The sequence below is a fragment of the Arachis duranensis genome, chromosome 3 (genome assembly GCF_000817695.3).
Source record: "Arachis duranensis cultivar V14167 chromosome 3, aradu.V14167.gnm2.J7QH, whole genome shotgun sequence".
NCBI lineage: Eukaryota > Viridiplantae > Streptophyta > Magnoliopsida > Fabales > Fabaceae > Arachis > Arachis duranensis.
In genome coordinates this window covers 44,036,580-44,042,038 of record NC_029774.3, presented here as the reverse complement: position 1 = coordinate 44,042,038, position 5,459 = coordinate 44,036,580, and positions in this window count along the sequence as shown.

Sequence of the window (5,459 nt, the reverse complement as noted above, 5' to 3'; positions counted from 1 at the left end):
AAGGTCCGACCTCGTCCCAAGGCCCACGCCTGAGGTCGGACCTCGGACAAATAAGCTAAGAAGGCCCATCAGAAGGAACGAAGCCCAAAACCTAAAGGCCGAAAAGGCCTAAAGAAAGGCGGTTCCACAAAGATAGGGATAAAGCTCCCAAAAGATAAGATAAGATAAGAATATCTTATCCAGGGAGGATCACGACCAACTACTATAAATACACTGGAGCACCCAGGTATAACTCATACTCTAATTCTACTCAATATCTGCTTGGACCCATGCTAACTTAAGCATCGGAGTGTCATTGCAGGTACAACCACCAGCCGCTCGGCACATCAAGCTCGGGTCACGGAACCCTCACCTCGGGTCTTGCCAGACGGCCGAGCTACACGTTTCAGGTAACCCTCGGAACAATGGCCATGAGTCAATCTATCAATTGAACTTGATCTCTTACACCTATGGTTGCCTGTCTTCTTGCCATGTGATTTCTATTTGTATGTGTTTTAGCTGATATAACTCTTCATCCATCAACATGCTTGGATTAGTTAGTTTTTAAAAGAACATGTGATATGTCATAAAGATGTATTAGTTTCCTACAATTTGAAACAAAATCTGCTACAATTTAAGCTGCACATATAAACCAATTCTTCATTCCAATTAAGGCCTCGTTAAAGTGAAATCTCAGCGTGAATCCTTGATGCAGGTGGAAACTGTCTCTCAACAAATTTCCTTCGGCAAGTGTACCGAATTTGTCGTCAAGTAAAAACTCACAATAGAGTGACGTTGAATCCCACAGGGATTGATTGATCAAGCAACTTTAATTAGAAGAATGTTCTAGTTGAGCGAATTCAGAATTTGGGTTGAGATTTGCAGAAAATAAAATGGTGGGAATGTAAATAACAGAAAAAGTAAATGCTAAAATTAAAGGGCTGAAAGTAAATGACTGAAAGTAAATTGCAGAATTGTAAATGGGAATGAGGTGTTTGCTCATGAAAGTAAACACAGAAATTAAAGAGAATGGGTGAGATCAGAATTGGGGAGTTCATTGGGCGCAGGAGATGTTGCAATTCTCCGGATCAAGTTCATTTTCATCTCTTCCTCAATCAATGCACTCATTGATCTCCTTGGCAATCTTAATTGATTGAATTACAATTTCTTGCAATTCAATCTTTCAAATCTTGATCAATAGCCAATTCCTTGGTCAATTGCTCATGAGAAGAGATGAAGTGTGGTCACTGATTATACCACATGCATTTCCCAAATAAAGTATTGAGAGGATTATAGTCACATATCCATCCAAACCCAATTTGGTCCAGCATGAGAAAGCATTTCTAGCTTGATCTTTTCATTCCTCTTTCAAGGCTCAGAAGAGATCCAAGTTTGAATAGCTTCTTTTCCAAGATAACTACCCAATAGGATGAAGATCGAAAGCTTTCAAGTAAAATCAAGAGAAAAGATAGAAGAAGAATAATGAAAACTAGTATTGATCCATCAGCTTACAACAGAGCTCCCTAACCCAATGAAAGGGGTTTAGTTGTTCATAGCTCTAGAAAATGAAAACAAAGATAGAGAATACATCATGAAACTAGAAGAGCAGACTAAAATACAGAGAGTAGTGCTTTTTTCCAACTTCTAGAACTCCCTAATTCAAAGCTACTCCTATATATACTACTCTTCTCAGCTTCTAGTTGGCTCTTCAAGTCTTGGGCCTTTGGATCTTGAGTTTGAAGCAGTTCTCTTCTTCATTTGGGCTTGGTTTTACTTGCAAAGAGAAAGTGTGAAGTGGGCAGAGACTTTAGCTCAGGACGTTAGGGGTGTTATCGTTTAGTGAAAGTATGAGTTCGAGAACGTTAGTGACACTCAACATTGTCACTAACGTTGCAATGTACCCCTTTGCCTCACGTTAGAGCCCACATTAACTAGGTTAACGTGGCTTCTAACGTGGCCTTGCCAACCTTCGAGAACGTTAGTGACACTCAACATTGTCACTAACGTTCCAGTGTGCCCCTATGTCTCACGTTAGAGTCCCACGTTAACTAGGTTAACGTGGCTTTTAACGTGGCCATTCTTAGCCATCCCTAACGTTAGTGACAATATTGAGTGTCACCAACGTTGGCTCATCTTTCACTCATCAACGTTAGCTTCCACGTTAACTAAGTTAACGTGAAAGTTAACGTGGCTCCTTGGGGGTTTTGTGGGTGCTTCCAACGTTAGTGACAATGTTGGGTGTTACTAACGTTGTCGACCTCCCTTGCCTCTTACGTTAGCTCCCACGTTAACCAAGTTAACGTGGAAGTTAACGTGGTACATTGCACCTTAGGCCAACGTTAGTGACAATGTTGAGTGTCACTAACGTTGGCTTCCTTCCCCCTTTTAACGTTAGAGTCCACATTAACTTAGTTAATGTGGACTCTAACGTAGCCACTTATGATCATTGGCCCACGTTAGTGATAATGTTAAGTGTCACTAACGTTGGCTCAAAGTCCCTTCTTCATGTTAGAGTTCACGTTAACTTAGTTAACGTGACTCTTAACGTGGGCAATGATGGCTTCGAGAGCATTATTGGCAATCACTTTTCTCATTAACTTTGCAAGTTACCTCCCATTCCACGTTAGTGGTAATGTTAATTAGATTAACGTGACCGCTAAGTGGTTCTTCCTTGCTTCCTTTGGTCCTGAAATCAAGCAATAGAGTGCATCAAAGTTCTAGTCCAAGTCATGGGTAATGCAACATACAATTTGTTATTAAACTCATGCAAAATCCTCATGAAATCATGTAAAATTCACAATGTATGCTTGAATCAAGGTGTAAGTGAATATCTACCCAAAACTAGCTTATTTCGTAAGGAAAAGCATGAAACTACCTTAAAAACAGTAAAGAAAAGGTCAGTGAAACTGGCCAAGATGCCCTGGCATCACAACACCAAACTTAAAGCTTGCTTGTCCCTAAGAAAGTATTGGAACAAGAGAACGATGAATGGAATGCCAAGAGAAATGAGTCATTCTTGTGGAAGTCATGTCACTGATTTTATGGTGGTTTCATGCATAGCAACTTAGGTTCATTCCATTACTAGCTTTCAGACCTTTATCATGTCCTAAAACACTGATTTTGCTTACATCCCGTGAGACTTTTATTGATCCTTTTATTGTCATTCCAGGGCTTATTTGTGTTCTTCAAGCTAAGTGCTCTGTAAGGGGGCAACTCTTTAAGATAAGCTTTCAGCCAACACTCCCGAACCAGTTGGTTCAAGGTGCTAGGTGTTGAGACACCCCTAAGGACTTACTCCCTCAAGTCTCTCCCCCATACATACACACCACAGGCATCTGGTTCATTTATTTTCCTTCTTGAGACCTTGGTATCCAACACCTCTTTGGGTTACTAAATGCTCTGCAGTGAGGGTTACTCTTGATAGTGGACTTTCAGCTGATAATCCCGAGTTAGTTAACCCAAGTTACCAAGTGATAAGGCACCCCTAAGAGCTTATTCATCCAAGTAAATCCCTCACACAGGAACACCACAGACACATGCCTCAAGATTAAAACCATTGGTGCCTAGCCTTATTGCTTACTCTTTTTCTTTTGTTTTTCACTTTAAGTGTTCTTTCCCTTTCTCTTATTAGGATCTTGTTATTTACTTAGTCTCATGGGTATATTCAAAGTATAGTATTCAGGCCAGATAGTTGTCATCCCCACCTTATGGTTGAACCAACTTAGCTAACTTATGACTACACCAAAGACTCATGAATGCACTTCCATATTATGAATTCCACTCTGGTCTATTATAAAACACTCATTCTCTTTTCATTTGATTCAAAAGGGACAAGCATACAAGTAAGCAAAGTAAAGATGCAGTAATGACATTCAGACTAGAAAACACAGCCTTAATCAATAAAAAGTTTAAAAGACATATTTGACATGCTTATTCACAAGGAGCAAGCACACATACATACAAAGAACATTGAAGACAATCATGCAAATTAAAGTGCTGGAAATAAGTAAGAGGAGAAAGGAACTTTAGCACCTTGTATTTCATCTTCATTGTTGTTGCCCTTTTCCTCCTATTCTTCCCCTTTCCACACCAGACATAGAATGATTGCTTATACTCAAGCAATAATTAAAACAGCAGTGATGGGGTTCATGATGGATCATGAATGTCTTAGAATAAAGTGTAAGTATGCATGTGTTTCAGCAAGTAGGGTTAAGGATACAATAAGGACACAAGAGATACAAACAGAGACATTTTGATTGCATTAATAAGTGGTGTTGGCATGGTACTTTGCATGAAAGTTAAGTGGCAACACCAAACTTAGTGTGCAATCATATGCCAAATTATTGAAAGTAAACTAAGCAAAGCAAGGAAATTTTACCTACGGTTGGGTTGCCTCCCAACAAGCGCTCTTTTAATGTCATTAGCTTGACATGTTGTTCACGACTTTCTTCCTCTTCTTCCAGTTTGTTAAGAGGAATGACCTCAAGAGGAAAGAGGAGCCAGTTAATGCCCCTTGTTTTGAGTGCCTCTCCCCAACAAGCCTTCTTCTGTTGTTAGCTTGAGTAAACTTGCTTGTTGGAGTAGGGGTGGGATGGCTTTTGGTTGACCTTTTCTTCTTCATGAATGTTGTCCTTCTTTTCTTGGTCACCATCCTTTTGTTAGGGTTCATGTTGATTGCCTTTACCACCTTGATTTCAAGATTTGGGTATTGTATGATGGGTGGAGCATCCTCTTCATCAAGAACTTCTTGAATTGGTGGTTCAATGAACTCACCCTCTATGCAACTCTCTGTTTCATTGGAGTGTGGGCTCCCTTGATTGACTTCCTCCATTGTTCTTGACCTTTGAAGGAACTCCTCTGTTTCTGGAGAGAGTGAAGTGGTCTCTCTTTGTGCTCTCAGCTCTTCAATGAATTGTTCTTCAGAATAGAGTTGTGCATTCTGTCTCAATTTTTCATCATGGTCCCTTCTTGCTATTTTCTCCTCTTCGTTTGTCTTCATTATTTCTTCAAGGAGGAGTTCTATCCTAGTGAGTCTCTCTTCTTCTCTACTTCTTTTGAGCTCTTCCATGAAGAGTTCTGTTCCGAGGGTTACCTGAAACGTGTAGCTCGGCCGTCTGGCAAGACCCGAGGTGAGGGTTTCGTGACCCGAGCTTGATGTGCCGAGCGGCTGGTGGTTGTACCTGCAATGACACTCCGATGCTTAAGTTAGCATGGGTCCAAGCAGATATTGAGTAGAATTAGAGTATGAGTTATACCTGGGTGCTCCAGTGTATTTATAGTAGTTGGTCGTGATCCTCCCTGGATAAGATATTCTTATCTTATCTTATCTTTTGGGAGCTTTATCCCTATCTTTGTGGAACTGCCTTTCTTAGGCCTTTTCGGCCTTTAGGTTTTGGGCTTCGTTCCTTCTGATGGGCCTTCTTAGCTTATTTGTCCGAGGTCCGACCTCAGGCGTGGGCCTTGGGACGAGGTCGGACCTT